Here is a 12,107-nt window from a genome sequence, read left to right as displayed (position 1 = left end):
AAATTAACTCTTTCAGCTGAATGTGGCCCACAGATGCCCGGTTTACAACCAATAAATGACTAGGGCATTGGGAGGAATAAAACTAAGCTCATGAGGGCCAAGTCTGTAAAAACTAATTTATCTCCTTTTGTAACGTCTGCATCCTCTCTTCAAGAAATTATTTGAATAGTCTTCCTTCCATCCCTGTCTCCCAGTCACCTAGTTCCTCTCTTCAGAGGCAATCATTTTTACCAGTTTCTTGGGTATCCTTTCAGGATATACAAGCATAAACATATGTTCACTTTTTTTCCACAAATGGTAGTATGCTATTCTGCTACTTGCTTTCTTTGTTATTCTTTGTAGGTAGAGGTTTTTTTCTTATTTTAATACAGTATTATGAAAATCTTAAAACATGTAGCAAAAGTAGAGAGCATTGCATAATGAACCCCATGTACTTCAACACCCAATTTTAACCATCTCAAGATATTACCACTTGCTTTGTCTATCTTTTATTTGTATGTGTGTGTTTTACAGGAAATCTCAGACATCGTGTCATTTCATCGCTACTCCCTAAATACATACTACTCTGTAAATCATATGGACATTTTCTTAGGTAAGTACAATGTCATTATCCCACATAGTAAAATTAATTCCTTAGTATCATCTAGTGCCCAGTCTATACTCAGGTTTCCTTAATTGTCTTTAAAATGACAAACAGGGTCTTCCCTGGCGGTCCAGTGGTTAAGACTGCGTCTCCATTGCAGGGGGTGCGGGTTCGATACCTGGTCTGGGAGCTAAGATCCCACAAGCCTCACAGCCACAAAAAAAAAAAAAAATGAGGTTTGTTTTCTGTATTTCTTAAGCCTCTTTTCATCTTGACATCTAGAGTAGTCCATCCTTATTTTTCTGATAAGTTGATTTGAAGACAACTTCTCACTGTCCTGGAGAATGTTCCACACTCTGGATCTACCTGTTACTCCTTTGTGGTGTTGTTTATCTTGGTCCTCTAACCCCCTATTTCTTGTAAACTGGAAGTTGTTTCCATCAGCTTAATTAGGTTCCGGTTTAAATTTGGGGCAAGAAGACTTCATAGTTGGTACTACATGTCTCATACTGCATTACACAAGGGGGCACATAATGTCAAGCTGTCCACATTTCAGTGAAGCTGAGATTGACCAGTGGATTCAGGACATGCCATTCTGATCCCGATGTTGTAACATTCCCACAAGCCTTTTATCAAGGATTTCACCATTAATGACTATTGCCTGAATTGATGATTCATTAAGGGCTGCAAAATGGGAGTATTCTAGTTCTAGCAGTTTTGTGTGGTGAAAAGTACCTTCTTTACCGGGAAAGATTCACAGGATGTTAGAATTCATTGTGAATTGGAAAATTTACAACCAAGTTCATGGAAATACGTGATCATAAGAATTAGCACTAAGAAATTCCAAATCCCTCTAAATTCCATTCAAATGAAAATTAAAAACCTGTAACTTCAAAATCTTTGTTTGTTTTTAAGGTTTAAAAAGTCTAGGTCCACTTAGGAGGAACTGGTCTTGTCACTTGGGCCGAGGGTGGGGGAGTGTTCCACAGTTATATAACATTATAAATATAATCTACTGGGAATGTCTCCCATATGCGTTAGAGAGCTCATGATATCTATAGAAAGAATATTCTCACCCAATCTGAAATTAATTATAGAATTATTCCCTTTATAGAATGTTAGAAAGATGGAAACAATCCTCTCTGGGGAGGAAATCTCCAGGGAGATGAATATTTCCAGAACTGCAGACAAGGCCAAGCAGAGAACTACTGTGTGGCTTCGTGAGGCCAGAGAGAAGGAGGATTTCCAAGCATTGGGCATTTCTCTAAAACGAGGGTTGTCTCTCATCCCAACCTAGACTCAATAGGCTTGTCATTCAAATGCCTAGGCACCGCTCCAAAAGATCCAGATTTACTAAGTTTCTTCCTTTAAAAATTTCCCAGGTGAAAATGATGCAGTGGGTCCAGAGACCACATTCGGGGAAAACCCCACAATAAGTACCAAGGGTTGTGAGTCTCACACCCGTGCCCACTGAACATTGCCTACTAGACCTGATGCACTATTTGACTCTGAAGTGTGTCCTTCAGAATTATAGTTCATTACACTACACTGTGAAGATGCATGCATTTCTCTATAACCTTTGTGCAAGTTAAAGGGAGCCCCCTTAGCAATGCGCGTCAGTGCATCCTGCAGCAGTGGCTGATCCAGGCCAAACAGGGCTCTGCTTGCCATTGAGTTGAGTGTGTGCTGCAATGACTACTTTTACTCAGCGTGCTCCCCTTTCTGCCAGTCTTTTTGTGCTGGAGAAGTTTTGACCCCCAATGTCTGATAAAATGTGTCAGTGGTAGTGCAAGACCCATCATGGAGGAGCAAAGGCAGAGCCAATGTGGGAGTGAGAACTTAAGCTGTCGAGGGGCTCAAGGCCCTCCTGGTAAGTGGCCGAGGAAATAAGAGCAGTGGACAATTACAGATTGGTGAAGAGACATTTTCTGGAAGGAGAAAGGTATTGAGGCGTGTAGCAACAGTGTGGATGGGCCAGCAAGAAGCTAGGAAAGCGGTCTTGAGGCTTCAGAGGAGGTTGGAAGAGAAGTGAGGAGAGCCCACCAGTGCATGAGGCTGGGGACTTCCATCTCCAGGGGACTCTGCGATACATTCATCACTGAGTTAGTGAGACAACCTCACCCCAGCCCCCCCACCATTTCCCCACAAAACAGCTTACTTCTGTACTGAGCTTTGGGCTGGATAATGAACCATTTAAGAAGGAAAACCTCCAAAGTGTCAAAGATGGGGACTTCCCTGATGGTGCAGTGGGTAACACTCTGAGCTCCCAATACAGGGGGCCTGGGTTCGATCCCTGGTGGGGGAACTAGATCCCACATGCATGCCTCAACTAAAGATCACGTGTGCCACAACTAAGACCTGGCACAGCCAAAATAAACAACTAAACATTTTGTAAAAAAAAAAAAAGAAGCCTCAAAGATGGGAGTGTGCCCATGCCTGCTACTTTCAGGCTCTCTGTAGAGACACTGAAGGGGCTTGGAAGAGCGGTTTCCCCTAGAATGGGATAGGGTAACTGAACAAAGCCATGGAGGAGGGCTGGAGAGAAACTGTGCAGGATGGAATACTTTTGTTTGTTTCTAGAGTGTATTGAGGAGCTCGGGTTCTAGGGAAGCGAGCTAAGACTAGAAGAACCACTGGAATGACTCGATCGCAAAGAACTGGGAGAGGGTCCCAGGTCAGAAGAGTCAAGGGGCAAAGGAGAGGTTGGAGTAAGAGATGCAGAGGCCTGGGATCAGAAAGAAGCTAAGCTCTGGCCTACTCGAGTGATCTGAATAGGACGTGATATGGAACGGATGGGATGCCTGGGTTCCCTCGAAATATGTATGCTTCAAGAGACAAAGGACAGAAAAACAGGGAGAGAGATGTTTTAATTCATGAAAACACATCATCATTAAGAACTTCCTAGCAAACAGTGCTGTATCGCTCAATTAGGTGTACTTGTAGTATCTAGTGCTATGACAGGTGCATGGAAATCTCTCAGTAACTTTTTTGAATGAATAAGCAAATAATGGGTGGGACTCAATCCAAATGATGTTTTACGTCAAACAAAATAAATGGACTCTTTGTAGCACAGACAACTCTAGCGCCATCCCACCACCGATGTTGCCACTGTGGTTTTCAGCATAGCACTCTACTTGACTCATATTCACCTCTCTGTCTTATCCACCAGATCAAGCTTCCTGATGGCTTGGTTCCTGAGGGATAATGTTTTACTCATCTTCCAGCCCTCAGTTCTTATAAGGGTACTTAGGACAAAGTAAGGGCTGAGCAAACATCTGTTGAAGGAGTGACTGGAGGAATGAACAGCTAGTAACTTACCAAAGGACTCAGATCTTTAATATTGACTCCGTTCAGTGTCATCTAAGCTGCCCTTTCTGTTAGCCCCTACAATGCACCCTACATGTTTGTAAAAGTAACTTACATGGAGGGGGAAAAAATGAGCTGGAAGGTTCTGGAAGAAAAGGAGACCCTTAGCAGGCCATGCTGTCATTTGGAAGACAGCAAGCACTACTACAGACTACAGTTATGGTTTACCAAATAACCCTGACAGAGGCTGGATATCACCAGTGTGGTCTGGTGTTGACTCTGTTTTCCTACCCATATGTTCTTTGGTGTTTTTCGGGAAAAGACTCAAAAACCATTTCTCAGTTTTGCAAAATGAGCATGGCTGGGGCTGGCCATTCCTTCTGAAGAGATGGTGGCCTCCCACATGGCCACAAACAGACCGACAAGTGATGAAATGTGAAATTACTTGTAAGCCGAGGGCCATCATTTCTAGTCCCATTTCTTGACTGACAGTTGTTTAGATTAAGGCCAAAGATGTTTGTTTGACTTTAATTCTTCTGCAGGTGATGACCTATTTCAGGGGTTCTGTTTTCTGCCTTACCTGGATCTAGTCACAGTTACACAAGATCAGTCCTGTCAAAAGTAACCACTTCCAAAGTGGGGGAGGTTTACTGAGGAGGAGAATGAGAATTGAAATGGGAATCAGGAAAGCTAGGTGGCTCCATGGTAGATGTGTAAGCTTGGACATGTCCCTCCACTTTTCACATCAGAGAAAACTCTTTGTAAATTGAGTTGGTTGAGTCCAATAATCCAGAATCCCTCTTCTAGCTTTCTGTCATTTCTCCGCACGTCTATAAAACACATAATCAGTGCCATTCACTTGACACTTATAATCTATTGCCTTGTCCTGCGGTTAATGCACATGTCTTGTTCCCTCAATGAGAGCGTAAGCTCCTTAATGGCGGAGATGCACCTTTTATTTTGTGGTGGTTGCTGTGGTGCATCCACTGGGGCACTTCTTTCCCCAGTTGCTGGAGTGTTGGTGGCTGATAGCTCTCATCTTAGTCCCTCTCCAACCCTCCCAGTATGAGGGAAGTGTGTGTGTGTGTGTGTGTGTGTGTGTGTGTGTGTGTGTGTGTGTGTGTGTATAGGGAAGAGAAGATAGCCAGTAACCAACAACTGGATGGTTGATGTAGGGGGACCAGTAATAATGGCCAAGGTGGGACCACTCTGAAGAGCTGCCCCAGCAGCAGTGTATCCCTGCAGATCCCTGAGGTCTTTTTGTGACTGCAGTGCAGTCCAGCCTCTTCCTCCATCTAGCCTGCTTTCTTCACTCCCTCACAGGTGTGGTTCCTAAAAGCATTTCCCAGTCGACCTCCTGCATACAAATCCGAGTCTCAGAGTCTGCTTTCTGGGTGTTGTAACTATGTTCTTGGCTGCCTTCCCGTCTCCTCCCATGTACCCACCACACCCCCTGTGCAAGGTGGGCTAAAATGAACTGGAGTCCACAGGGGCCACAGCAGGACGGGAGAGAAGCCCATGCTGGGAGAAGCCCTGTTCTTTGTCTCCACAAATACTGAAACTGACAATGTGTCTCCCAGGATCCAAATCTCCACAAGCAAAGCCAAGAACAGACGAAAGGCTCTCCGCAGGTAAGGCACCGGGAGTGATTTGTTTCTGCTCATCTCTTTTCTCGTGTATGTCTAATTCCTGGCAACAGCTAGAGTGGAGTAACTGGGTCCTACATAACTTGACTAAGACCAACCGAATATTTAAAAGTTGGCCGGGCTCCTTGTGCTTCTAAAGCCAGAGAAAAAACCTTGGTTTTCAAACTGCTTCCTCTTCCAAATGAAAACCAGGAGGAAACTGATCACACAGGGATGGTCTGGCATCCATCAGTATAGATGGTGTCAAGGTGTTTAGCAAAGCTTGCTGTTCCCTCCCAAAATAAAAGAGAAAATTGCTTTAGGCAACCCCTTGGCTCCCCACATATTCTAATACGTTTACTTTGTTGCTCCTATGAGCACATTGTGTCATTTTTTAACTAGGTTAATTCAGAATCTACACACACAGACACACGCACAAATCTTAACTTGTGGAATCAACCGACTGCATTATATCATCTTGTGTTCACATAAACCTTTCAAACGAATACTCGCTTTTAATATGCAATATCATTTCCTTTCTGCTGTATGCTTTCCTTGGAGAGCCAGGAGTATCTGTGCCTGAGTTTTTACCCTTGCTTTTTTGGTTTGAATCTCAGACATTTGATATGATTTATAGAAGCACAATCCTTTGAAATGATAAGACAATGAACTGCAGATTTGGGGCATATTTAAATAATTCAAACATTGTCTGAGACGTTGCGGCTCCAAGAGGAAAGAAGAACAGTCGACACCAGAAAATTTCCTGCTGGAATTCTGCCAAGGAATAGCTGGCCGTCCTGGGGAGGTCCGTCATTATGGGACTTTGCTGTTTGTAAATTTAATAAACAGCTCACATCTGCTTATAATATTATGGAAGTCTATGCTAGCAGTACTTCTTCCATAAAGCACATGGTTTGTTTTAGAAATTGATCGATGCTTTCTGTTTGTGGGATTTGTCAGGGCGTACTGGGGAAACGCAACACCTGTATTTACACGTAAGAGTCTAGGCCACCGCATCCATGTCCTGCTTGTGTCTAAATCACAGCGTGACACAGCTGGAACTTTGGGAATCATCTAGTCCTTCCCCAGCACGTACGACCAAGGCCTAGAAGAGGGGGAGGGACTCGAGGGCAGTTCACCCGGAGTTAGTGACAGAGTCAGGGCTCAGAGGGGCTCAGAGCCCTCCCTCCCTCCCTTCCTCTCTCATTTCCTTCCTCTACCTCCTTCCCTCCTTCTTTCCTTCTTTCTTGCTTCTTTTTCATGGGCTCGGCTTACTTACACTCCTCATTTGGGGCACGTTCGAAGCATCCTTGGTCTGGGCGTGGTCCCCCTCACATCTGATCCCCATGCACTGTTTCCTCCTTCCCATACAGGCAACCCCTCTGATGTGTTTCATGTGCATCGTTTTCATTTTTATGAATCTTGAAAAATGTCTATTCCTCCTCCCCGCTAGACACTGTGCTTTGAGATCCTACCATGTCGTTCCATGTGTGTGTTATGTGTATGCATTACGTGTGAGAACTCAGTGTGCTGCAGAGTCCTCCAGGGCCACAGATTTTCCTGCTCTGTCACCCTGCCTCCCTGTCACTTTGTCCCACCGTGGTTCTATGACAGCAAGTCTCGGCTCACTTGCTCTCTCTCAAGCAAAAAACACACACCCCTCCCTTTTATAAAACTTATAAGTCAGAACAAGTCCAAGGAATATAAACGATTTAGCAGTGGCTTCAGTAACCTTTCACCTCTAGATAAATTACTGGTATGATTTAATACAATACAGACGGAAAGTATTCAAAAGCTGTTTTTATGCGATCAAAATGGGCAGAGTGCTTTTAAAATGTTTTCCCAGCACTAACTTCAGTTCTCAAGAGAAAAATATCTTCATTGTTAAAAAAAAGAAAAGAAAAGAACGTTGGCAGGAGGATGGGGGGAATGGGACCATTTCTCTGAAGGGCAATTCTGCAATATGTATCCAAAACCTTTGATCTACTAATTGCACCTCTAGGAATTTATCATAAGGCAATAATAAGGAGTGGGTGCGAAGATTCATCAAAGAATATTCGCTGCAGCATTACTTATAATTGTGAAAAAACTGGAAACAATCTCAATGTGCCACAGTAAACGATAACTTATTCTACTGATTAATATAGTCTACTAATGGATTCATTCAACACATATTTATTGAGTTAATGCTGTGTGCCAGGCACGGTACTAAAGGCTGGGGATATAAGGATGATCAAAATAGACAGGGTTCTGGGCTTCCCTGGTGGCACAGTGGTTGAGAGTCCCGCCTGCCCCAGTTCGTGCCCCAGTCTGGGAAGATCCCACATGACACGGAGCGGCTGGGCCCGTGAGCCATGGCCGCTGAGCCTGTGCGTCCGGAGCCTGTGCTCCGCAACGGGAGAGGCCACAACAGTGAGAGGCCCGCGTACTGCAAAAAAATAAAATAAAAATAAAAAAATAGGGTTCCATCCTGGAAAACACTGAGCCATTAGACCTGATGCACTGGTAAAACTCAGATAGAATAAATGATAAGAGCAGGTTACAAGAAAAAACATTATTACAATGTGCAAAGTTTCATTTTTAGATTTATAATCTCAGAAGACTATTCAAAAAAGAGCAAAGGTATTCCCATAAGTTAAGTACAAAATAACAGATGTGATTTTTTTTTAAAAAAATAATTACTCAAGACAGCACCCTGTCAGCAGAGCGGCCAGATGTACCCTTGTAGGCAGTGATGACACCCAGAGGCTGTTGTCCTTGGGGCAGGTTAGCACTGACCCCATCATTATGAGCCAACTAAGCCTTGGTCCACTGAGCTGGGAGCTGGGAGGTCTGAGTTCCACTAGGACATCGTGAGGGCAAAGACAATCTTCGGTCTGTTTGTGACTCCATTTCCTACCTATAAAATGAAGGTGCTGGACTTGGGGGTCCCCTCTAGTCCCCTTCAGTCCTAAAGTTCTTCCTTTTCTCATGATCCTATTCCGCATGCTGTCATTTTCCTGTTTTCTTTTCCCCATATTGTGACATGTTTGTGTTTTTTTAACTCTCTGAGTGACTGAATTGGGTCACTGCTCCATAAATCCAATTGTCAGTATGTCACCTGTGGAAATGACTGGAAATACGTTATTGCCCATGCTGAGAGCAGCAAAGCTGGGCTGTACCCGCATGTCCTTAGGGTTTTCTTCTCCAAATTGCGTGTGTCACTAATAAACAGTAAAACTGATTCTGCCAATCACACACTGAACAGTCGAGATTTTTAGTTTATATCCCACATACTCTTCTTATTAAAAATGTTTACTTATAAAGTTAATTTTCTTCTAAAACTAGATTAACAATTTTCTCCTTCTTATTTTAGAATTTGCAAGTCGAACGCTCTTTCACAGTAACAGCATAGTATTTCATCAAAACCTATGGAAACATTTATCATCTTCCTTTATAATACAATTATTTTAAAACACACTCTCCAGTGGCCACTGTGCAATGATTAGACTTTGAACTGTTAAAACTCAAATGTAGTTGCATTTTAGGAGATGGACGGTATGTAGGAGGGTTTGGAGCAATTGACATATCTGCTGGAAATGTCTGATAGGCACTTGTCAGGGTGATATTTCACACTCTCCTTTGCTGTCCAACCTTTGCCTAGTATTTCTGGATATCTTTCCATTCATAATTTTAACCAGTACAATATTTTATTACACATATTATGTATATTAACTCATTTTTTCTTAAAGTGTAGTCTGCAGAACTTTGACAATCAAAACAACTCGTTATGCTCATTAAAAACATAGATTCCTGGACTCAGGGGCTTCCCTGGTGGCGCAGTGGTTGAGAGTCCGCCTGCCGATGCAGGGGACACGGGTTCGTGCCCCGGTCCGGGAAGATCCCACATGCCGCGGAGCGGCTGGGCCCATGAGCCATGGCCGCTGAGCCTGCGCATCTGGAGCCTGGGCTCCGCAATAGGAGAAGCAACAGTGAGAGGCCCGCGTACCGCAAAAAACAAACAAACAAACAAAAAAACAACAACATAGATTCCTGGACTCAATCCTAGACCTACTAAGTCAGAATCTCTGAGGCTGAGGCCTTGGGATCTGAATTTGAGAGTAGCCTCCTCCCTCCAAGTGACTCTTACGTGCACTGAAATTTGAGAACCCCTGAACTGTATTATTTTACAATTAAAATTAGCCACTCTCAAGTATTTTGTCTTCTTACTTATAATCCCATTTTCCTTTGGTCCAGTATATCATAATTCCCAAGACTTATCCTTGAAACGGTCTTCACAATTAACCTTTCCTCCTGGAAAATTGGCAATTAACTTCCTCTCTGAATGTGTTTGTGGCTGTAACTAGTTTTACCCAGGAAGATCCCAGGACAGGATCTCATTTCTGTCCACTGTTCCTATTTGGAATTGATTTTAAAGACACTAAGGTCCTTATGAAGACAAAGCTGACTTTATTCTGTTGTAGATTCTGGAATTAGAATGTAGTTTTTTTATGTCAAAAAGAAAGAAAATGACTCTGCTCTTCATTCCCATTCAAGTGCTTCTCCAGTATATCCCGGCAGCTCTAACTCCAAGTGGGGTGTGCCCCCAACCAACACCACCAGACTGCTTTAATCCTATTTATGGAAAGAAAGTAGAAGAGAGAAAAGACAGCAACAAGACCTCAAGCCAAAGAACAGATTTTAAAATTGTTCTTTTAAAAAACAAATACTTAATGTAAAATATCCTGGTCTTCCCTCTCTTACCCCAATCTCCCAACTCCCTACTCTGGGAATAAGTTCGGTGGTTAGAACCTAGCAGTTAATTTTCTGACCAAATCTGTGTCATTATGAGTCACATATTCAGGTGACTTTCTGTAATAGTTACCTGTAGTTAGGTAACAAGTCATCCCAGGTTTGGTGGGTTAAACTATAAATATTGATTACCTCACAGTTCCTGTAGGTCAGGCATCCAGGAGCAGCCGACCTGTGTGTCTGGCTCAAGGCCTCTCATGAGGTGGCAGCCAAGATGTCAGCCAGAGCCACAGGCGGACACCGGGCTTGACTGTGGCTGAGGCTCTGCTTCCAAAGTGGTTCATTCCCATGCTTGGCAAGTTAGTCCTGGTTGTTGGCAGGAGGCTTCAGTTCCTTCCCATGTGGACCTCTCCATAGGACTGCGTGAGTGTCCTATGGCAGCTGGCTTCTCCCAGAGGGAGTGACTCCAGGAAGCAAGACAGAAGCCACCATGCCTTTTAGAACCTAACTTCCCTGGCGGTTCAGTGGTTAAGACTCCACGCTTCTACTGCAGGGGGCGCGGGCTCGATCCCTGGTAGGGGAACTAAGATCCCACCTGCCGTGTGGCGTGGCCAAAAAATTTAAAAAAAAAAAAAAAAAAAGAACCTTACTTCTGAAGTCATGCTTCATCATTTCCGTACTCCCCTATGCCGTGTGGGAAGAGTATGAACACTAGAAATAAAAGAATGGGAAGGGAAGGTCTCCTTTGTTGCACGAGGTTAGTGCTGGGCCAGGAAACAAGTAAGAAGGGCCTATTTAGAGAGGCGTGAAGGGAACATCAGGGACATAGAGGCGCTTTGGAAGTTTTTCTCAGTTTCTGTTTCTCAATTTTTTGTTCCAAGGTGGCTCAGTGGTTTTTTCCTAACCTTTTACCAACAGTCACACTAGAATGCTATTGGGGTATTTAAAAAAAGAGGAAAGTCAAGTCAAGAAAAGTTACCTCTTTTGTTCGCCCCTGTGGCAAAAGGCTTCTGGCAAAAGGGAAAATTAAAGTTTTTTATTTCTCCAGAGAAATACATTTCACATGTAAAAATGCAATAGTATATCCAATATACAAGTACCTGGGTTTGAATAAATAATCCAGGCTTGCCTGAATATTTTATTGTTCAAGATTGAGTAGTTGTGGGTTATTGGCTCTATGTCTTGGGCAAGGGTACTGACCCCCACGGGCTGCAGTTGACTCCCTCATACGCTGGCTGGCAGCTGTGTTCCACCAATGAGAGGAGCTAGTAGGAGAGTAGAGGGCAGGAAGAAAGAGAGACCAGGGCATTTCTCCCTCCTTCTCTTCTTGGATGGCATCTCCTTTACGGTTCCACTTCCTGCTAAGCTGGTCCACCTTGTTCCAGTTTAACTCCAGTGATCCCAGCACCTGGGTCCTGGTTATACCTCCTCTTTCTGTTTTCCTCCATCCAAGGGGTGGTAGAAGCTTCCAGAAATTGGGAACCTCTTGGAGGCTTCACTGTCTTTTGTTTGGTTTCTCAACTCTCATCTTCTGAGCATTTCTATCACCTGTGTAACTAATTCCCTATATTTAAGCCCCTCTATTTGAATACCTAGAGTGGTTTCTCTTTTCTTGGTGAAATTCTGACTATTGCAACTAAACGCTTGGCAAAAGAGAGAGGGAGAGAATAAGAATCTAAACAGGTTGGGCAACTCCACTAGCCATTCGTCTCAGCGAGCCAGTGCCCTCGAGTGAGGGTGAGTGGGAGACATGAGCCCTTCAGTCAGACTCCGGTCCTTAGCCGCCCCCATTGGGCTTGAAGTTGTAGAGGGTTTTGGTACATCCAGGCCTCTAAAGGCAAGCTAACTTATTTATATAGACA

General features: G+C 43.7%; 1 long non-coding RNA gene across 1 annotated transcript; it reads left to right on the top strand.

The window, feature by feature from the left end:
• Nucleotides 1-520: 520 nt before the first annotated feature.
• LOC132531618 (uncharacterized) lies at nt 521-10,181 on the top strand. The gene is made up of 3 exons (XR_009544145.1): nt 521-592; nt 5,470-5,520; nt 10,051-10,181. It is a non-coding gene; the product is annotated as an uncharacterized LOC132531618 (long non-coding RNA).
• The last annotated feature ends 1,926 nt before the right edge of the window (nt 10,182-12,107 follow it).

This window comes from Lagenorhynchus albirostris, chromosome 1 (genome assembly GCF_949774975.1).
Source record: "Lagenorhynchus albirostris chromosome 1, mLagAlb1.1, whole genome shotgun sequence".
In the NCBI taxonomy this organism is placed as follows: Eukaryota; Metazoa; Chordata; class Mammalia; order Artiodactyla; family Delphinidae; genus Lagenorhynchus; species Lagenorhynchus albirostris.
The sequence above is the reverse complement of the archived record's forward strand: the minus strand, read 5'-3'. Positions and strand labels throughout refer to the sequence as shown.